This window comes from Schistocerca serialis, chromosome 12, assembly GCF_023864345.2.
Source record: "Schistocerca serialis cubense isolate TAMUIC-IGC-003099 chromosome 12, iqSchSeri2.2, whole genome shotgun sequence".
Lineage (NCBI taxonomy): Eukaryota > Metazoa > Arthropoda > Insecta > Orthoptera > Acrididae > Schistocerca > Schistocerca serialis.
This window is the reverse complement of record NC_064649.1, coordinates 116,772,336-116,796,347: the sequence shown is the minus strand read 5'-3', so window position 1 is coordinate 116,796,347 and position 24,012 is coordinate 116,772,336. Positions and strand designations below refer to the sequence as shown.

Below are 24,012 nucleotides of genomic sequence, written 5' to 3'. Positions count from 1 at the left end.
CCTCAGCATCATCAGACTTAATTCTACTACATTCCATTATCCTCGTTTTGCTTTTGTTGATGTTCATCTTATATCCACGTTTCAAGACACTGTACGCTCTGTTCAACTGCTCTTCCAAGTCATTTGCTGTCTCTGACAGAATTACAATGTCATCGGCCAACCTTAAAGTTTTTATTCCTTCTCCATCGATTTTAATACCTACTTTGAATTTTTTTTTTGTTTCCTTTACTGCTTGCTCAATATACAGATTGAATAGCATCGGGGAGAGGCTACAACCCTGTCTCACTCCCTTCCCAACCACTGCTTCCCTTTCATGCCCCTCGACTCTTATAACTGCCATCTGGTTTCTGTACAAATTGTAAATAACCTTTCGCGCCCTGTATTTTACCCCCGCCACCTTCAGAATTTGAAAGAGAGTATTCCAGTGAACATTGTCAAAAGCTTTCTCTAATTCTACAAATGCTAGAAATGTAGGTTTGCCGTTCCTTAATCCATTTTCTAAGATAAGTCGTAGGGTCAGTATTGGCTCATGTGTTCCCATATTTCTACAGAATCCAAACTGATCTTCCCCGAGTTCGGCTTCTACCAGTTTTTCAATTCGTCTGTAAAGAATTCGCGTTAGTATTTTGCACCTGTGACTTATTAAACTGACAGTTAGCGGTCAACAAATCGTGCGTAATTGGCGATCAGTTTGTACTCGGGGCCGGTTTCTCGTGCGCCACCTTACGTTATTTCACTGCGATCAGCCACATAACACTACAGTTGGCTGGACGGGATGTTTCGCAGAATCACGAAGATTACAAGTCTTTGAAGATTCTGTTATGAATAAAAACCCTGTACTCCATGGGGGAAGCAAGTGGTCCCTCTTGTCACCTTCCATCTCCGGTCGCCTATGCTACTAATTTTCAGTTTTTCGTAAGAACCGTATACCAAGCGCAATGAACGGTGAACGAGTAAAAATGAACGGTTCCCAAAAAGGAGCGATCATTAGTGAACTATTTCCCACGGATGAACGACTTTGCCCATCTACAGTTCGCACACATCTTCCATATAGTCCCCGTGTCATTCCCGTATTTTTTCAAGCCCTGAGGAAAGTCACTCTTGGCCGACGATTTGCTTCGGACGACGGAGCGCACGCGTGTATACAATGCACCCGCAAACATTTGTCCATGAAGACACTTATGGTCTTGTATCATAGCGGGATAAATTTATTACTTCTGCATTAAGGAAGAGTTTACTAACTTTTTGCTACTTTCTCATTTTCTTTAGTCTCCCCCTTATAATTAATCCGTACAGTAGAAGAAACATTAGAAGAATGTTTTATGCGATTTTTTAAATTGTATTGTGGACTGCAGTTAAAATTGCACTTGAGCTTAATTGACAAGACCAGGAAAAAAAAATTAACGATAACAGACACTAATTTGCTGCGAAGTTTCATAACGTTTACAATGTGTTGCATTCACCGTGGAAACAACCGCTATGCTTGTGGCTAAGCCATTTCCCCGCAGTACCCATTACTACAGTAGTGCCTAGGCCGCAAGTTAAGCAGGTCAACCTCCGAGTCGTGACATGTTGCGTCGCTAAATGACGCAGAGACGTAGCAAAAGTAACTGGCGGCCACACAGGCCCACCACCACCTACAGAGCTGAAATGTTAATTAAATCCAGACCCTAAGCTGTCGACAGGCGTTGATATACATCAACGAGGACAGTTGAAAATGTGTGCCCCGACCAGGACTCGAACCCGGGACCTCCTGCTTACATGGCAGACGCTCTATCCATCTGAGCCACCGAGGGCACAGAGGACAATGCGACTGAAGGGATGTCCGACAGAACAGATACCTTCTTCATATAGTTTAGCCTAACCGGCCATCGACCTCCTTCTTCTGTGCTGGATGCACACGCATTGCCCGAACTCTTACGGAAGTCGGTAAGATTGTCTGCCGTGAGTAATGGGTATAATGGCAAGGGCACAACGAATGTAGTGCCTGGACTATAAGTTGAGAATGTGGGTCTCACGGGGAGTGTGCTGGCGATAAATCCCTGCAGTCGCACTATCCTCTGTGCCCTCGTTGGTTCAGATGGATAGAGCGTCTGGCATACAAGCAGGAGACTCCGGGTTCGAGTCCCGGTCAGGGTAGACATTTTCAACTGTCCTCGTATAACAACGCCTGTCGAAAGCTTAGGGTCTTGATTTAATTATCATTTCATTCTAAGAGAGACGCATAGTCACCGATGGTATCTGTTCTTTCGGACATGTCCCAAAGATGAGATACCATCTTCATATAGCTACACAGCTTGTGACACTTGCAAGGAGATGAAATATGTTCGACATTTCTCCGGAGACCAGGACACGTTAGATAGAGGACCTCGGAATAGGCTGTTCCAGAAGCAGAATACACCGGCCCAACGCTACTATCTGCGACGTGTTACATCTACATCTACATGATTACTCTGCAATTCACATTTAAGTGCTTGGCAGAGGGTTCATCGAACCACAATCATACTATCTCCTTACCATTCCACTCCCGAACAGTGCGCGGGAAAAACGAACACCTAAACCTTTCTGTTCGAGCTCTGATTTGTCTTACTTTAGTTTCATGATCATTCCTACCTATGTAGGTTGGGCTCAACAAAATATTTTCGCATTCGGAAGAGAAAGTTGGTGCCTGAAATTTCGTACATAGATCTCGCCCCGACGAAAAACGTCTTTGCTGACTTCCATCCCAACTCGCGTATCATATCTGCCACACTCTCTCCCCTATTACATGATAATACAAAACGAGCTGCCCTTTTTTTCACCCTCTCGATCTCCTCCGTCAATCCCACCTCGTAAGGATCCCACACCGCGCAGCAATATTCTAACACAGGACGAACGAGTGTAGTGTAAGCTGTCTCTTTAGCGGACTTGTTGCATCTTCTAAGTGTCCTGCCATATGAAACGCAACCTTTGGCTCGCCTTCCCCACAATATTATCTATGTGGTCTTTCCAACTGAAGTTGTTCGTAATTTTAACGCCCAGGTACTTAGTTGAATTAACAGCCTTGAGAATTGTGCTATTTATCGAGTAATCGAATTCCAACGGATTTCTTTAGGAACTCATGCGGATCACCTCACACTTTTCGTTATTTAGCGTCAACTGCCACCTGCCACACCATACAGCTATCTTTTCTAAATCGCTTTGCAACTGATACTGGTCTTCGGCACCACTAAAGAGCGTGTGAACAAATGATTCAAATGGCTCTGAGCACTATGGGACTTAACATCTGAGGTCATCAGTCCCCTAGAAGTTAGAACTACTTAAACCTAACTAACCTAAGGACATCACTCTCATCCATGCCCGAGGCAGGATTCGATCTGCGACCGTAGCTGTCGCGCGGTTCCAGACTGAAGCGCCTAGAACCGCTCGGCCACTCCGGCCGGCTAGCGTGTGAACAGTAACACAATGGTGTAGGGAACGTCTGGACAAACAACTTGACATGGGGCACTTGTGGTCTAACGAGCAGGCAAACAGTGTCAAACTGGTCTGAAAAAAAAGCCACCTAAGCGGACCGCGCAGGGTCTAGGCTACAAATCCTCTTTTAATATGAAAAACTCCTTGTTCTTGGAGTTACAAAATGTAAAATTGACGTATCTCAAAAATTTATCTCAACGTATTGCGAATTTTAACGGCATAAAATTAAAACTAAACCGTTTTGTTTGTTTGGCCTTCTTAGTATTAAATGACAGTCCTTGAATAGATAAATTTAGATCAAATCGTGAAGATCTATTTTATTTCTATACCTCCTGAGGAAAGTTCAAATTAATAATGTTATCTAAATAGCGGGTAAAACAGGTGGTTAGATTAGATTAGATTAGATTAATACTAGTTCCATGGATCATGGATATGATATTTCGTAATGACGTGGAACGAGTCAAATTTTCCAATACATGACATAATTAAGTTAATTTAACAACATAATTAAGTTAATATAACAACTTTTTTATTTTTACTTTTTTATTTTTTATTTATTTTTTAAATTTTTTGTTTGGTTTTTTTTTCTTTATTTATATCTAAAAACTCCTCTATGGAGTAGAAGGAGTTGTCATTCAGGAATTCTTTTAATTTCTTCTTAAATACTTGTTGGTTATGTCAGACGTTTGATACTATTTGGTAAGTGACGAAAGACTTTAGTGGCAGTGTAATTCACCCCTTTCTGTGCCAAAGTTAGATTTAATCTTGAATAGTGAAGATCATCCTTTCACCTAGTATTGTAGTTATGCACACTGATATTACTTTTGAATTGGGTTTGGTTGTTAATAACAAATTTCATAAGAGAGTATATATACTGAGAAGCTACTGTGAATATCCCTAGATCCTCAAATAAATGTCTGCAGGATGATCTTGGGTGGACTCCAGCTATTATTCTGATTACACGCTTTTGTGCAATAAATACTTTATTCCTCACTGATGAATTACTCCAAAATATGATGCCATATGCAAGCAATGAGTGAAAATAGACGTAGTAAGCTAATTTACTAAGATGTTTATCACCAAAATTTGCAATGACCCTTATTGCATAAGTAGCTGAACTCAAACGTTTCAGCAGATCATCAATGTGTTTCTTCCAATTTAATCTCTCATCAATGGACACAGCTAATAATTTTGAATATTCTACCTTAGCTATATGCTTCTGATTAAGGTCTATATTTATTAATGGCGTCATATCACTTACTGTACAGAACTGTATGTACTGTGTCTTATCAAAATTCAGTGAGAGTCCGTTTACAAGGAACCACTTAGTAATTTTCTGAAGGACATTATCAACAATTTCATCAGTTAATTCTTGTTTGTCAGGAGTAATTACTATACTTGTATCATCAGCAAAGAGAACTAACTTTGCCTCTTCATGAATATAGAATGGCAAGTCATTAATACATATTAAGAACAACAAAGGACCCAAGACCGACCCTTGTGGAACCCCATTCTTGATAGTTCCCCAGTTTGAGGAATGTGCTGATCTTTGCATATTATGAGAACTGCTTATTTCGACTTTCTGCACTCTTCCAGTTAGGTAGGCGTACGAAACTCGAGAGGATATTGGAAATCTCTCACGCCACGCAACAGAATTGCTAAAATTAAAAAAATTATCGGAAATCCGATGCTTCTATCCTTGGGGACCATCTCCACCCCTACATGCAGTCAGTGTTTCCTTGACACGATGGAATGTACCAGCAGGACAATGCAACGCGTCAAAATGTTCACAGTATACGTGCGTCCATTAACTTCCCGGATCTAAACCCAATCTAGAATCTTTGGGAGCCACCTCGATCGGGCTTTTCGCGCCATGGACGCTCAACCGAAAAATCTAGGGCAGATGGCCATGGTATTGGAATCGGTATCTTCCAGGACCACAGGGGCGGTGGAAAGGGGGGGGGGGAGACTATGGCGATGGGGGCTATACCCCCACCCCATGGAGTATCATATTACACTGGATAAAACGACTTCAGAAATCAGCGAATATACAGTGTGTTACAAAAAGGTACGGCCAAACTTTCAGGAAACATTCCTCACACACAAAGAAAGAAAATATGTTATGTGGACATGTGTCCGGAAACGCTTACTTTCCACGTTAGAGCTCATTTTATTACTTCTCTTCAAATCACATTAATCATGGAATGGATACACACAGCAACAGAACGTACCAGCGTGACTTCAAACACTTTGTTGTAGGAAGTGTTCAAAATGTCCTCCGTTAGCGAGGATACATGCATTTACCCTCCGTCGCACGGAATCCCTAATGCGCTGATGCAGCCCTGGGGAATGGCGTATTGTATCACAGCCGTCCACAATACGAGCACGAAGAGTCTCTACATTTGGTAACGGGGTTGCGTAGACAAGAGCTTTCAAATGCCCCCATACATGAAAGTCAAGAGGGTTGAGGTCAGGAGAGAGTAGAGGCCATGGAATTGGCCCGCCTCTACCAATACGTCGGTCACAGAATCTGTTGTTGAGAAGCGTACGAACACTTCGACTGAAATGTGCAGGAGCTCCATCGGGCATGAACCACATGTTGTGCCGTACTTGTAAAGGCACATGTTCTAGCAGCACAGGTAGAGTATCCCGTATGAAATCGTGATAACGTGCTGCATTGAGCGTAGGTGGAAGACGTGGGGCCCAATCAAGACATCACCAACAATGCCTGCCCAAACGTTCACAGAAAATCTGTGTTGATGAGGTGATTGCACAATTGCGTGCGGATTCTCGTCAGCCCACACATGTTGATTGTGAAAATTTACAATTTGATCACGTTGGAATGAAGCCTCATCCGTAAAGAGAACATTTGCACTGCAATGAGGATTGACACATTGTTGGATGAACCATTCGCAGAAGTGTACTCGTGGAGGCCAATCAGCTGCCGATAGTGTTACAGCCTGCACACGCTGTACATGGTACGGAAACAACTGGTTCTCCCGTAGCACTCTCCATACAGTGAGGTGGTCAACGCTACCTTGTACAGCAGCAACTTCTCTGACGCTGACATTAGGGTTATCGACAACTGCACGAAGAATTGCATCGTCCATTACAGGTGTCCTCGTCGTTCTAGATCTTCCCCAGTCGCGAGTCATAGGCTGGAATGTTCCGTGCTCCCTAAGACGCCGATCAATTGCTTCGAACGTCTTCCTGTCGGGACACCTTCGCTCTGGAAATCTGTCTCGATACAAACGTACCGCGCCACGGCTATTGCCCCGTGCTAATCCATACATCAAATGGGCATCTGCCAACTCCGCATTTGTAAACATTGCACTGACTGCAAAACCACGTTCGTGATGAACACTAACCTGTTGATGCTACGTACTGATGTGTTTGATGCTAGTACTGTAGAGCAATGAGTCGCATGTCAACACAAGCACCGAAGTCAACATTACCTTCCCTCAATTGGGCCAACTGGCGGTGAATCGAGAAAGTACAGTACATACTGACGAAACTAAAATGAGCTCTAACATGGAAATTAAGCGTTTCCGGACACATGTCCACACAACATCTTTTCTTTATTTGTGTGTGAGGAATGTTTCCTGAAAGTTTGGCCGTACCTTTTTGTAACACCCTGTATTACTTCAATAGATTCAATCTTTTTTTTTATATAATTATGTTGCAATATAGGTTGCAATGTGTCCCAAACACATTTTAACAAAAGAATAAGAGCGGCAAAGAGATTACTAGATAAACCAATAAATATCATTTAACTTAAAATAATTATTAATACACGTTACTTCACATAATTATTAATACACATTTTTTATCCTGAACACCAAAGCAGTTACCACAAACTAAGCAACACCAAATTTTACCAGTTTGTCGGTACAGCATTCCAACTCTCCTTTTTTCAGCCATATTCCATTCCCCCAACCCCCCCCCCCCCACCCCACCCCCCACCCCTTGACCGACTTCAAGAATCGCCCCAGCAGTACGTGCAATAACTCTCTTCCCGCACGACACTCCCTGCAAAAGGTGCTCATTCTGGCTTTTGACATGCAGTTACATTAACGTGACTCGACAATATAAGTTACCTGGCGCGTGATAATGTGTAACTTACTTTTTGAAGCCGCCTCATTCTTCATGGTTACTATGGCTCTCGCCTGAACAGCCATATGCAGTCATTTACAAAACACGGTACTTGCTACAGCGTATGTTGCGTTCAGCTTCAGACCATACCTCAAACATGTAGCATAGAAGATGATCGCAATGTATATTTCGTAAACAAGTGTACCCAGCTCGACACCCGAGTGAAGTACAAACCACACTGAACCGCCAATGAAACTGGTATCGGGATGTGTATTCAAATACAGAGATATGTAAACAGGCAGAATACGGCAGTGCGGTAGGTAACGTCTATATAAGACAAGTGTGTGGCGCAGTTGTTAGATCCCTTACTGCTGCAGGTTATCAAGATTTAAGTGCGTTTGAACGTGGTTTTATAATCGGCGCACGAGCGATGGTACACAGCATCTCCGAGGTAGCGATGAAGTGGGGATTTTCCCGTAAGACCATTTCAAGAGTGTACCGTGAATATGTGGAATCTGGTAAAACATCAAATCTCCGACATCGCTGCGGCCGGAAGAATATCCTGGAAGAACGGGACCAACGACGACAGAAGAGACTGGTTCAACTCGACAGAAGTGCGACCCTTCCGCAAATTGCTGCAGATTTCAATGCTGGACCATCAACAAGTGTCAGCGTGCGAATGATTCAACGAAACATCATCGATATGAGCTTTCGGAGTCTTGATGACTGCACGATACAAAGCTTTACGTCTCGGTTGTGGCCGTCAACACCGACATTGGACTGTTGATGACTGGAAACATGTTGCCTGGTAGGACGAGTCTGGTTTCAAACTGTATCGAGTAGATAGACGTCTACGGGTATGGAGGCAACCTCATGAATCCGCGGACCCTACACGAAAGCAGAGGACTATTCAAGTTGGTGGAAGGTCTGTAATGGCGTGGGGTGTGTGCAAATGGAGTGATATGGGACCCCTGATAGGTCTAGATACGACTTTGACAGGTGACACATATGTAAGCGACCATTCGTGTCCATTGTGCATTACTACGGGCTTGAACAATTCCAGCAATACTCTTGTGAGTTTAAACACTTTCGCTGGTCACGAAACTCACCAGACATGAACATTATTCAGCATATCTGGGATGCCTAGCAACGACCTGTTCAGAAGAGATCTTCACCCCCTCTTACGGATTTATGAACACCCCGGCAGGATTCATGGTATCAGTTCCCTCGAGCACTTTAAGGGGGGTAGAACGTCAAACGGGCCGACTTGGAGCAGGAGAGGCACCACAGGACATTTTAATTTCCACTGTCTATACTTTTACAAATAAGTTCATAAAACTTTGTCAGCATGACCAGGAAGGATTCAGAATTCACACTCATAGCAGTGGAAGTTCTAAAACATAACGAAGTAATTTTTTTACATGTAAAATTTCATCATTTTTTTCACTTACTAATGGCAGCATTTGTTGCTATAGGTACACTCTTCTTCATAAGTAAGAGAGATGGTTCGATGAATTTTGCACAGCATACAAACCATACTTAAAGGTGTATGAAACTAGAATTTTCCAAATCTATTAAAAACTGTGGTAAAAATTGAGGTAATTAACAACAAAATTTGTGTTTTTTCTAAAGATGAAGTTTAAAATACAACAGTACATTCGCTTTTTCATAAATTAAATAAATTCTAGAGTTTCATACACCTGTACGGATGGTATGTATGCTGTGCAAAATTCATCGAAGAATCTCTGTTCCTTACGAAGAAAAGTGTACCTATAGCAACAAATGCAGCCATTAGTAAGTGAAAAAATGATGAAATTTCGCCGGCCGGTGTGGCCGTGCGGTTCTAGGCGCTTCAGTCTGGAACCGCGTGACCGCTACGGTCGCAGGTTCGAATCCTGCGTCGGGGATGGATGTGTGTAATGTCCTTAGGTTAGTTAGGTTTCAGTAGTTCTAGGTTCTAGGGGGGCTGATGACCACAGATGTTAAGTCCCATAGTGCTCAGAGCTATTTGAACCATTTTGATGAAATTTCACACGTAAAAAAATTATTTTGTTATGTTTTCGAACTTCCACTGCAACGAGTGCGAATCCTGAATCCTTGCTGGCCATTCTGACAAAGTTTTATGAATTTACTTGTAAAAGTATAGACAGTGGAAATTAAAACGTCCTGTGGTGCCTCTCCTGCTCCATGTCGGACCGTTTGACGTACTATCCCGCTTAAGGCACGTCGTCTTGTGGAACTTCTGCGTGCTCGCGGGGTCCTTACACGATATTAGGCAGGTGTAGCTATTTCCTTGGCTCTTGAGTGTATATCTGGATGGTAGTACTGTGTTTTCAAGTGTCATAATCCAGAATGGGCGCGCAGTATTTCAAATATTAGCCTCCCTCCCTCAGTATAGAGACACGTGGAAATGCAGCTGCTGCTGTATGATCGTGAAGTCGCCCCCCACTACATCGTTACAATCAGCTAAGTGCACATCTTCACAATATCGCTTGTTTAACGCCAGCCGGCACCTCCCAGGAAAGAGATAGCAGAGTTGTCGGTGAATATTATTGCTAGAGGAGTGCGCAGTTTTTCTCGGCGCAGAGTCGCCCCCCGCTGTTACACAGACACCCCGGGGCCTCTCGACCTCCCCCAGCTGCCGACACAGGCGGGGGCGTCGAGTGTTAAGGAAGGAAGGAAGGAAGAGTGCGCGGGCAGCCCGGCTTGCTGAGGCGCCACTTAACGAGCTGCAGGCGAAGCTAGGGGGGCCACGCGACGGAAGACAACAGACAGCGGCAGAGGCGTCCGCTGGAGCCCAAGGGTTGCGCGAGAGGGAAAACAGCGTCAGAGGGCAGGGCACGGCGAACCCCGCAGCCGCGGCAATCACCCCGTAATTGCGTCCTCACGGCGCGGGTGTGGGTGGGTGCGAGCGAGTGGCACGGCGTAACGGCGTAATATCGCGACGCCCGGGCGTCGTTAATGTAAATTCTAAACAGCCGCACCCTAGTAATACCGAGTTATACAGTCGCAGCCCAGACTACACCCACCTCTCTCTCTCTCTCTCTCTCTCTCTCTCTCTCTCTCTCTCTCTCTCTCTCTCTCTCTCATTCCCCTACCCCTCTTTTCACACTTCGCTCTGTTGTTGTTGTAGTTGTGGTCTTCAGTCCTGAGACTGGTTTGATGCAGCTCTCCATGCTGCTCTATTCTGTGCAAGCTTCTTCATCTCCCAGTACCTACTGCAACCTACATCCTTCTGAATCTGCTTAGTGTATTCATCTCTTGGTCTCCCTCTACGATTTTTACCCTCCAATACTAAATAGGTGATTCCTTGATGCCTCAGAACATGTCCATCCAACCGATCCCTTCTTCTAGTCAAATTGTGCCACAAACTCCTCCCCAATTCTATTCAATACTTCCTCATTAGTTATGTGATCTAATCTTCAGCATTCTTCTGTAGCACCACATTTCGAAAGCTTCTATTCTCTTCTTGTCCAAACTATTTATCGTTCACGTTTCACTTCCATACATGGCTACACTCCATATAAATACTTTCAGAAACGGCTTGGAAATACTAGAAGGTATCAGATATATTATATAATGGTAAGACAGAGATTTAGGAACCAGGAATTAAATTGTAAGACATTTCCAGGGACAGATGTGGACTCTGACCACAACCTATTGGTTATGAACTGTAGATTAAAACTGAAGAAACTGCAAAAAGGTGGGAATTTAAGGAGATGGGATATGGACAAACTGATTAAACCAGACGTTGTACAGAGTTTCAGGGAGAGCATAAGGGAACAATTGAACAAATGGGGGAAATAAATACAGTAGAAGAAGAATGGGTAGCTCTGAGGGATGAAGTAGTGAAGGCAGCAGAGGATCAAGTAGGTAGAAATACGAGGGCTAGTAAAAATCCTTGGGTAACAGAAGAAATATTGAATTTAATTGATGAAAGGAGAAAATATAAAAATGCAGTAAATGAAGCAGGCAAAAAGGAATACAAACGTCTCAAAAACGAGATCGACAGGAAGTGCAAAATGGCTAAGCAGGGATGGCTAGAGGACAAATGTAAGGATGTGGAGGCAAGAAAAGCGTTTCTGAAGAAGAGAAATTTGTTAACATGGAGTATAGATTTAAGCGTCAGGAAGTCGTTTCTGAAAGTATTTGTATGGAGTGTAGCCATGTATGGAAGTACAACATGGACGATAAATAGTTTGGACAAGAATAGAATAGAAGCTTTCTAAATGTGGTGCCACAGAAGAATGCTGAAGATTAGATGGGTAGATCACATAACTAATGAGGAGGTATTGAACAGAATTGGGTAGAAGAGGAATTTGTGGCACAACTTGACTAGGAGAAGGGACCGGTTGGTAGGACATGTTCTGAGGCATCAAGGGATCACAAATTTAGCATTGGAGGGCAGTGTGGAGGGTAAAAATCGTAGATGGAGACCAAGAGATGAATACACTAAGCAGATTGAGAAGGACGTACGTTGCAGTAAGAACTGGGAGATGAAGGAGCTTGCACAGGATAGAGTAGCATGGAGAGCTGCATCAAACCAGTCTCAGGACTGAAGATCACAACAACAACAACTTCCTGACACTTAAATCTATACCCGATGTTACCAAATTTCTGATCTTCAGAAACGCTTTCCTTGCCATTGCCAGTCTACATTTTATATCCTCTCTACTTCGACCATCAACAGTTATTTTGCTCCCCAAATAGCAAAACTCCTTTACTACTTTAAGTGTCTCATTTCCTAATCTAATTCCCTCAGCATCAGCCGAGTTAAATCGACTACATTCCATTATCCTCGTTTTGCTTCTGTTGATGTTCATCTTATATCCTCCTTTCAAGACACTGTCCATTCCGTTCAACTGCTCTTCCCGGTCCTTTGCTGTCTCTGATAGAATTACAATGTCATCGGCCAACCTCAAAGTTTTTATTTCTTCTCCGTGAATTTTAATTCCTACTCCGAATTTTTCTTTTGTTTCCTTTACTGCTTGCTCAATATACAGATTGAATAACATCGGGGAGAGGCTACAACCCTGTCTCACTCCCTTCCCAACCGCTGCTTCCCTTTCATGCCCCTCGACTCTTGTAACTGCCATCTGGTTTCTGTACAAATTGTAAATAGCCTTTCGCTCCCTGTATTTTACCCCTGCCACCTTCAGAATTCGAAAGAGAGTATTCCTGCCAACATTGTCAAAAGCTTTCTCTAAGTCTATGAATGCTAGAAACGTGGGATTGCCTTTCCTTAATCTTTCTTCTTAGATAAGTCGTAAGGTCAGCATTGCCTCACGTGTTCCAACATTTCTACGGAATCCAAACTGATCTTCCCCGAGGTCGGCTTCTGCCAGTTTTTCCATTCGTCTGTAAAGAATTCGCGTTAGTATTTTGCAGCTGTGACTTATTAAACTGATTGTTCGGTAATTTTCACATCTGTCAACACCTGCTTTCTTTGGGATTGGAACTATTATATTCTTCTTGAAGTCTGAGGGTATTTCGCCTGTCTCATACATGTTGCTCACCAGATGGTAGAGTTTTGTCAGGACTGACTCTCCCAAGGCCGTCAGTAGTTCTAATGGAATGTTGTCTACTCCCGGGGCCTTGTTTCGACTCAGGTCTTTCAGTGCTCTGTCAAACTCTTCACGCAGTATCACATCTCCCATTTCATCTTCATCTACATCCTCTTCCATTTCCATAATATTGTCCTCAAGTACATCGCCCTTGTATAGACCCTCTACATACTCCTTCCACCTTTCTGCTTTCCCTTCGTCTAAGGACGAAAAAGTAGGGTGGGACAAAACATGAGCTCAGAGGTCTTGTGTCTTCATTGCCGGGTGTAGAGATTAGAGACTGCCCTTACAACCGATTCACTATGTTCACTTGTGAGACGAATACCCGACATCGGAAAATTCTTAGGGTATTTTAGTTCTGTCGTTGCAACTACAAGAAAATGCGTGTTTTTCCCACCAGACGCGTTTCGCTTTATTTAGGCAGAGCATCATCAGTTGTCTGTAATTAAAGATATTTACAATTCTACTGTTGGCACTACACACGCTGGCAGACGACGTTCACCGGGCATTCGCCATACCCACAGCCTGCCATCGGATCGTCACATTGTGTACCGTGATTCGTCACTCCTCAAAACGTTTTTCCACTGTTCAATCGTCCAACGCTTACGCTCGTTACACCAAGCGAGGCGTCGTTTGGCATTTACCAGCGTGATGTATGGTTTCTGAGCAGTCACTCGACCATGAAATCCAAGTTTTCTCAAGTCCCGCCTAACTGTCATAGTACCTCCAGTGGATCCTGATGCAGTTTGGAATTCCTGTGTGATGGTCTGCCTATTATGCATTAAGGCGCTCTTCAACTGTCGGCGGTCCCTGTGAATCAACAGACGAGGTCGGCCTGTACGCTTTTGTGCTGTACGTGTCCCTTCACGTTTCCACTTCAGTGTCACATCGGAAACAGTGGACCTAGGGACGTTTACGAGTGTGGTAATCTCGTATAGAGACGTATGACACATGTGACACCCAGTCTCCTGACCACGTTCGATATCAGTGAGTTTCTGCTGAGCGCCCCATTCTGCTCTCTCACGATGTCTAATGACTAGTAAGGTCGCTGAGATGGAGTACCTGGCAATAAGTGGCAGCACAATTCACTTAATATGAAAAACGTATGTTTTGGGCGGCCGTCGGGATACTTTTGATCACATAGTGTATATACACTCCTGCTCATAAATTAAGGATAACTGCAGAATGTGGTGCCACACAACGTGGCACTACACAAAACTGGCGCTAATAGCATAGGCACATAGGGAACACACACGACACTGATTTTTAAGTCCACGGTATTGGTTAAAAGTTGAGAAAACCGTCCCGAAACACATGTGCTACAAAACGCCACTGTTTCCTGCGCATGTACCCCGACATCAGTATGGGATATGATCACCATGCACACATACACAGGCCGCACAACGGGTTAGCAGACTCTGGATCAGGTGGTCGAGCAGCTGCTGGAGCATAGCCTCCCATTCTTTCTCCAGTGCCTGTCGGAGCTCCTAGGGGTTTGAAGACGCGCGGCGATACGTCGACCGAGCATCTCAGACGTCCTCGATGGGGTTTAGGTCTGGAGAACAGCCAGCCCACTCCATTCGCCTGATATCTTCTGTTTCAAGGTACTCCTCCACGATGGCAGCTCGGTGGGGCCGTGCGTTATCATCCATCAGGAGGAAGGTGGCACCCACTCCACCCCTGAAAAGGCGGACATACTGGTGCAAAATGACGTCGTGATACACCTGACCTGTTACAGTTCCTCTGTCAAAGACATGCAAGGCTGTACGTGCACCAATCATAATCCCACCCCACACCATCAAACCACGACCTCCATACAGGTCCCTTTCAAGGACATTAAGGGGTTGGTGTCCGGTTCCTGGTTCACGCCGGATGAAAACCCGGCGAGAATCACTGTTTAGACTATACCTGGACGACTGTGAACATAAGCTGGGACCACTGTTCCAAGGACCATGTACTGCGTTCTTGACACCAGGCTTTACGGGCTCTCCTGTGAATGTCGAATGCACCTTGCAGGTCTCCGGGCGAATAAACCATGTCTGTCCAGTCGTCTGTAGACTGTGTGTCTGGAGACAACTGTTCCAGTGGCTGTGGTAAGGTCCCGAGCAAGGCTACCTGCAGTACTCCGTTGCCGTCTGCGGGCACTGATGGGGAGATATCGGTCTTCTTATGGTGTTGTATACTATGGACGTCCCGTACTGTAGCGCCTGGACATGTTTCCTGTCTGCTGGAATCGTTGCCATAATGCTGAGATCACACTTTGTGGCACACGGAGGGCCCGTGCTACGACCTGCTGTGTTTGACCAGCCTCCAGCTCCCTAGTATTTTACCCCTGATAACGTCATCAATATGTGTTCTTTGAGCCATTTTCAACACACAGTCACCATTAGCACGTCTGAAAACGTCTGCACACTTACTTGCTGCACCGTACTCTGACATGCACCAACACACCTCTGCATATGTGGACAGCTGCCAGCGCCAGCATGCGACGACTGCAGGTCAAATGCACCGTATGGTCATACACTGAGGTGATTTAAACTCGCAAACCGCCCACCAGAGCGTTGTTTCACCTTGTATCAGCACTATCCTTAATTTATGAGCATGAGTGTAGTTTCTAAAAAATAATCCCGGTTTTTTTTGGGGTACCCCTCGTAGTATGAGGCTGCTATCAAAGCGAGTGGCTTATTTCATTCGTTATGACGCTGTAGCTTTCGCCTATTTTCCACTTCTGTTTAACTGTGCGCAGCATGAATATGTTCAAAAAAATGGCTCTGAACACTATGGGACTTAAACTTCTGAGGTCATCAGTCCCCTAGAACTTAGAACTACTTAAACCTAACTAACCTACGGACAGCACACACATCCATGCTCGAGGCAGGATTCGAACCTGCGACCGTAGCGGTCGCGCGGTTCCAGACTGAAGCGCCAGAGCCACTCCGGGCGGCTGAAGATGTTCGACGAACGAAGCTGGTCGTAACATACTAAATGTGTAATAAGACAGATGAGGTCCTTTTTTTTTTTTTATTAAGCATTAAAATTTTATGCGCCTCCTAAGGACAGTCTATAGGGGGACCTGCTGTAGCCCTGAACGCGACCGGGCTCCGCCAGTGACATGAGTCACGAGCCACTGGCTGTAAACGTCACATCTCGGCGACACTTATCATAATGCGATTCGGCAGTGGAAGACAATGGGGTGCTAAACAGCCGTGGGGCGTCGACAACATATGCGTGCCTGGGGCTGCGTGGATGGGGTGCGCGCTCCGGTCCGTTGGCATTCCTCCCGCACGCCACGGCACCGCTCTAGGGGCAGGGCTGCATCTCCGTATCCTCCCCACTTAGCGGCGCGCGCCTTGCCGTCGCTTCACAGCATTCTGCGGGACTCCCCGTTTCTCCTCCCTCTTCCGCCCGCCACGGGGGATGGCTGAGCAGTGTGTGGTGGTGGGGGGGACACACACTTTCTGCAGGCGAGAGCCTCGGGGCGCAAAGGCTTCTGCTAATTGCCTGGCTGGCTCCGGGCTGCAAGTTGCCCTGCCTGGCTAGAAATCCGTACCGCTGTGCCGCGCCTACAACACTCCCACACTACGCAGTAGGACTTGAGATATCTTTAAAAATCCACAATGAGATTTTCACTCTGCAGCGGAGTGTGCGCTGATATGAACTTCCTGGCAGATTAAAACTGTGTGCCCGACCAAGACTCGAACTCGGGACCTTTGCCTTACGCGGGCAAGTGCTCTACCAACTGAGCTACCGAAGCACGACTCACGCCCGGTACTCACAGCTTTACTTCTGCCAGTACCTCGTCTCCTACCTTCCAAACTTTACAGAAGCTCTCCTGCGAACCTTGCAGAACTAGCACTCCTGAAAGACAGGATATTGCGGAGACATGGCTTAGCCACAGCCTGGGGGATGTTTCCAGAATGAGATTTTCACTCTGCAGCGGAGTGTGCGCTGATATGAAACTTCCTGGCGGATTAAAACTGTGTGCCCGACCGAGACTGGAACTCGAGTTCGAGTCTCGGTCGGGCACACAGTTTTAATCTGCCAGGAAGTTTCATCTTTAAAAATATTTGGAATCAGACCTGTCGACATTACCTCTCCATTACTTGCTCCATCCACCCATCTAATCCTCAGCATTTGTCTGCAGCATCATATTTCAACATAATCTATTCTCCTTTCCCTTACTTATTCTAGTCGTCTCCTTACTCGTTTCGATGCCATCCATCACTGTCGTTATGCTGTGTCTATCCGTACACTGCTACACTCCTTACGAAAACACTTCCGAATACTTAAAAATCATACTGGATTCTAATAAATTTCTCATTTTTGTAGAAATGATTCTTTTTAATTATAGACACCCTGCACTTTATATCGTGTCTACTTACGCCACTGTCAGTTGTTTTCCTGTCGGAACACCAAAACTCATCTCTTACTATGAGGTGTGTTTTTTAAGTAAGTACCGTTTTGAAAAAAAGTCGTGCCAAGATATCTCAATAATTTCATTTTTACATGAAAGCCTGTACCTTAATCTACTTTTCTACATAATTTCCGATAATATTGAGGCATTGGTCATAACGTTGTACCAGTTTTTGAATATCCTCCTCATGCAAGCCTGCCGCCTGACTTGTTAACCACTGCATCACCACTGTTTTGACTTCGTCATCGTCTTGAAGACGCTGACCGCCCAGGTGTTTCTTCAAGTGCAGGAACAAATGGTAGTCACTGGGCGCAAGATCGGGGCTGTACGGAGGATGATATAGCGTTTCCCATCGAAAGGATGTGATGAGATCTTAGGTCTGATTCGCCACATGCGGACGGGCATTGCCTTCCAGCAGAACGATGCCCTTGCTCAACATTCATGGACTGTTGCTTTGATTCTGGTGTGACGTAGGCCACCCATGTTTCACCGCCCGTAACAATTTGGCTTAAGAAATCATCACCATCGTTGTGGTACCGCTCGAAGAAAGTCAATGCACTGTCTAAACGTTTGGTTTTGTGCACATCCGTCAACATTTTCGGTACCCAACGTGCGCACAATTTTCGGTAATTCAAGTGCTCGGTCACAGTGCCATACACGTGAAACATTAGGAAAGTCAACCTGCAAGGAGGAAACCGTAAAGCGTCTGTTTCCTTTCACCTTACTGTCCACTTCCTGCACCAAACTTTCATTAACGACCGAAGGACGCCCACTCTGTTGTTCATCGTGCACATTTGTGCGGACATCTTTAAATGCTCTCACCCACGTTCTTACCAGTCCATCACTCATAATGTTTTCTCCGTAAACTGCGCAGATCTCACGATTAATATCGATTGCTTTTAGTCCTTTAGCACTAAGAAACCTTGTAACAGCCCGTATTTCACAGTCGGCGGGACTCACGATTATCGGAGACATCGTAAACATTCAGTACACAACGTAAACAAGGAAGAATCAGACTGTAATGGCGTCAGTGCGTACACAACAGATGTAGGTACCCAGTGCGCTGCGGCCGCGGTGTGGCAAAACGATAGTTACTTAAAAAACACGCCTCGTATTAGCGTCCATATTCTTATCTAATCCCCTCAGCCTCGATTACATTCCATTACCACTGTTTTACTTTTCTTCATTTTAAAGTTATAATCTCTTTTCACGGCGCTATGAATTCCATCCACTCGCTCTTCCAAATCCTTTACTGTCTCTTAACACAATTACAATGTCACTAGCGCAACTCAAAGTTTTTATCTTCTTCCTGAACCTTAATTCTCATTCCAAATTTCTCCATCCTTCCCTAAACTCCAGGCTCAATGTACATCTTGAATAACAACGGGAAGACACCACAATCCTGTATCAGTCCGTCCTCATCTACAGCTTCCCTTCCACGTCCTCAAACTCTTCTAACTGCAGTCTGGTTGTAGATTACATCATACTACCGTTATTTTAGCCTGCTACTGTCAAGCGTAGTGAGGCCAAATTTGTCTCCTATTGTTGTTGTTGTTGTTGTGGTCTTCAGTCCTGAGACTGGTTTGATGCAGCTCTCCATGCTACGCTATGCTGTGCAAGCTTTTTCATCTCCCAGTACCTACTGCAACCTACATCCTTCTGAATCTGCTTAGTGTATTCATCTCTTGGTCTCCCTCTACGATTTTTACCCTCCATGCTGCTCTCCAATACTAAACTAGTGATCCCTTGATGCCTCAAAACATGTCCTACCAACCGATCCCTTCTTCTGGTCAAGTTGTGCCACAAACTTCTCTTCTCCCCAATCCTATTCAATACTTCCTCATTAGTTATGTGATCTACCCATCTAATCTTCAGCTTTCTTCTGTAGCACCACATTTCGAAAGCTTCTATTCTCTTCTTGTCCAAACTATTTATCGTCCATGTTTCACTTCCATACATGGCTACACTCCATACGAATACTTTCAGAAACGACTTCCTCACACTTAAATCAATACTGGATGTTAACAAATTTCTCTTCTTCAGAAACGCTTTCCTTGCCATTGCCAGCCTACATTTTATATCCTCTCTACTTCGACCATCATCAGTTATTTTGCTCCCCAAATAGCAAAACTCCTTTACTACTTTAAGTGCCTCATTTCCTAATCTAATTCCCTCAGCATCACCCGCCTTAATTTGACTACATTCCATTACCCTTGTTTTGCTTTTGTTGATGTTCATCTTATATCCTCCTTTCAAGACACTGTCCATTCCGTTCAACTGCTCTTCCAAGTCCTTTGCTGTCTCTGATAGAATTTCAATGTCATCGGTGAACCTCAAAGTTTTTATTTCTCCTCCATGGATTTTAATACCTACTCCGAATTTTTCTTTTGTTTCCTTTACTGCTTGCTCAATATACAGATTGAATAACATCGGGAATAGGCTACAACCCCGTCTCACTCCCTTCCCAACCACTGCTTTCCTTTCATGCCCCTTGACTCTTATAACTGCCATCTGGTTTCTGTACAAGTTGTAAATAGCCTTTCGCTCCCTGTATTTTACCCCTGCCACCTTCAGAATTTGAAAGAGAGTATTCCAGTCAACATTGTCAAAAGCTTTCTCTAAGTCTACAAATGCTAGAAACGTAGGTTTGCCTTTCCTTAATCTAGCTTCTAAGATAAGTCGTAGGGTTAATATTGCCTCACGTGTTCCTATATTTCTACGGAATCCAAACTGGTCTTCCCTGAGATCGGCTTCTGCCAGTTTTTCCATTCGTCTGTAAAGAATTCGTGTTAGTATTTTGCAGCTGTGACTTATTGAACTGATAGTTCGGTAATTTTCACATCTGTCAACACCTGCTTTCTTTGGGATTGGAATTATTATATTCTTCTTGAAGTCTGAGGGTATTTCGCGTGTTTCATACATCTTGCTCACCAGATGGTAGAGTTTTGTCAGGACTGGCTCTCCTATTATGCACGGTATATCCCGCTAGAAGACTTTATGAAATGCAGGAAGACCAACATAGCATTGATGATTGATGCAGACACCGGAGTTCACCCTCAACGTAAATGTCACGCACTGCGCATAAGAACGGCACAATATTCATTACTGCTCGAGTAGTAGACAAGTCACTGGAAACAGTAACAACCGTAAAATACGAGGGCGTCATGAAAAGTAATACATCCTAATTTTTTAGTATGTTCTTAATATCGGCTGAGGTATTGCATGTCACGCGTATTACGCGGCCAAGTTTTCCGCTTCGCTGACTCAAGTTGCAAACCTCTGCCCTAAGAGGGCTCCGCATTGCAGCGGGTAACATGTCCGTGTGTAACGTATCTATGTTGGTGCGTGAGAAACATCGTGCTGTAATCGAGTTTCTAACCAGTCTAGTTTCTAATTGCAGAAAACGTTCGTCAACGCATGGTGCACTCTCTCACTCAGCATGACAATGCGAGAACACAACCGAACCGTAAGACATACACTATGTGATCAAAAGTATCCGGACACCCCCAAAATCATACGTTTTTCATACGAGGGCTATCCACAAAGTACATTACGTTTTGGAATTAAAAATAAATAAAGTATTGGAAATTTTTTTAATTATATACAGATGAAAGCCACACTTAAATATTACTTTTCTACATAGTTGCCATTTAAATTAGGGCACTTATCGTAGCGATGGACGAGCTTGGAAATTCCTTCGTCGTAAAATTCGGCCGCCTGCGCCTTCAACCACGTGGTTACCTCTTCTTGAAGCTGTGCGTCGTCATCAAAACGCTGCATAGCCGACCACTTCTTCATTGCTGGGAATAAGTGGAAGTCGCTCGGTGCCAGGTCGGGACTGTACGGCGGGTGAGGAAACGACTCCCACTTAAAAGATTCGAGAACTTCACGAGTGGTGTTTGCCGTGTGGGCCCGGGCGTTGTCGTGAATCAGCAAGATCTTTGAGCCCAACTTCCCCCTGCGCTTGTTTTGTATTGCTCTTCTGAGGTTGTGCAGAGTTCGGCAATACCTTTGAGAGTTTGTTGTAGTGCCTCTTTCCAGGAAATCCACAAAAATCGTATTTCTACCGGGTTACTAATTAACCACGTGGTTGAAGGCGCAGGCGGCCGAATTTCACGACGAAGGAATTTCCAAGCTCGTACATCGCTATGATAAGTGCCTTAATTTAAATGGCAACTATATAGAAAAGTAGTATTTAAGTGTGGCTTTCATCTGTATATAATAAAAAAATTTCCAATACTTTATTTATTTTTAATTCCAAAACGTAATGTACTTTGTGGATAGCCCCCGTATTAGGTGCATTGTACTGCCACCTACTGCCAGGTACTCCATATCAGAGACCTCAGTAGTCATTAGACATCGCGAGAGAGCAGAATGGGGCGCTCCGCGGAACTGACGAACTTCGAACGTGGTCAGGAGACTGGGTGTCACTTGTGTCGTACGTCTGTACGCGAGATTTCGACACTCCAAAACATCTGTAGGTCTACTGTTTCCGATGTGACAGTGAAGTGGAAACGTGAAGGGACACGTACGGCACAAAAGCGTACAGGCCGACCTCGTCTGTTGATTCACAGGGACCGCCGAAAGTTGAAGAGGGTCGTAATGTGTAATAGGCAGATATCTATCCAGACCATCACACAGGAATTCCAAACTGCATCAGGATCCACTGCAAATACTATGACAGTTAGGCGGGAGGTGAGAATACTTGGATTTCATGGTCAAGCAGCTGCTCATACGTCACATATCACGGCGGTAAATGCCAAACGACGCCCCGCTTGGTGTAAGGAGCGCGAACATCTGACGAGTAAACAGTGGAGAAACGTTGAGTGGAGTGACGAATCACGGTACACAATGTGGCGATCCGATGGCAGGGTGTGGGTATGGCGAATGCCTGGTGAACGTCAGCTGCCAGCGTGTGTAGTGCCAACAGCAAAATTCGGAGGCGGTGGTGTTATGGTGTGGTTGTGTTTTTCATGGAGGGGGCTTGCACCCATTGTTGTTTTGCGAGACACTATCACGGCACAGGCCTACGTTGTTGGTTTAAGCACCTTCTTGCTTCTCACTGTTGAAGAGTAATTCGGGGATGGCGATTGCATCCTTCAACACGATCGAGGATCTATTCATAATGCACGGCTTGTGGCGGAGTGGTTGTGACCTCCCCTTCTCTCTTTGCTCCCTTTCTTTCGCTGATCTTTTCTTTCTTCCTTTTTCGTACCGCAGCTATATCTTAGGGTTTTCAATGTAGAAATGTAGTGATAATGGGTCACATATGTGTGGTGGTTCACGATATCGTAGTGCTGTGAGGGACCGTCACTCGTGCCTCTGGTTTGAGAAGACTGACGACTGAAGCACGAACAAAACAAAAAAACAGGTATGTGCTCTCTTTTCTTTTAAAACTGTAAATAGTAGCGTAGCTAGTACTGTCTATCGTCCTACTAAAATGAATGAACGCGATACCATTGATGAAGTTTCAACCTTGAAAGAAGTTTATTAATACCAGTTAGCTGAAATAAAAAAAAACTCATCCAATCAAGAATACAGTTTGAGTAATTAGTTTCTGATGTGTATGTAGTGGTCATTGATACTTAATAGATCGTTTCAGTAATTCTATCACTGTCCGTTTATGAGTTGCTAAGCAACGTAACAACAAGCTGACTATGCAGTGATTAATATTTGTCGTATCCCGACAGTAAATCGCTTATCGCTTGCTTTAAGCATGAAGACGATTACTATGCCACTTACATAAGTCTTTGCTAGTAATTATCAAGCTAATGTCCGTAAATTGAGGTTAATGTTACTGAATCCTACACGCAACGATAACGCCCGATATCCAGCCGCGTATCTTAAACTCCGCGCCGATATTTGAGAATTCGAGCGCGATTTGTTTGCACCAAAGAAGGGCCGTGGTTTCCTAGAATAATTTTTAAATCAACTGCGGCTTGTACATTAACAATTCTATGCCCATTCACGAAAGTTAGAGCACTCGACGACTACTTAATCGCTCACACGAGCAACATATATAGTTCTTATAAAGGGAAAACATATCATGCATAATTCAACAAGGTGATTTGTTATGTCAAAACATATATATAAATATCTGTCTCATTACAACTCATTACCTATCAAATGTTGTACATAATTAAATTCTTTACTCTGCAACTAATCAATAAAATTTAGAAATGAATTATATGTATAAGAAAAAACTCAGATTGATATGACGTCATGGGTCACCACTTGTTTCGACTCCCCTACACTCACGTGACTCAAAGTAGATCCGACTATATTGGACATACTCATGTAATGCTACATAGTTACACGACAATGACATCCCTGTAATGGACTGGCCTGCACAGAGTCCTGACGTGAATCCTACAGAACACCTTTGGGCTGTTTTGGAAGGCCGAGTTCGTGGCAGGTCTCACCGACCGACGTCGATACCTCTTCTCAGTGCAGCACTCCGTGAAGAATGGGCTGCCATTCCCCAAGAAA

At 44.4% G+C, this 24,012-nt stretch overlaps 1 protein-coding gene and 1 non-coding gene across 2 annotated transcripts in view; both read right to left on the bottom strand.

Annotated features, from left to right (window-relative positions):
• Nucleotides 1–24,012, bottom strand: part of LOC126427981 (uncharacterized) — a 724,905-nt gene that overhangs the window by 450,818 nt on the left and 250,075 nt on the right. The window lies entirely within an intron of this gene.
• On the bottom strand, nt 1,723–1,797 carry Trnat-ugu (transfer RNA threonine (anticodon UGU)). The gene has a single exon. It is a non-coding gene; the product is annotated as a tRNA-Thr (tRNA).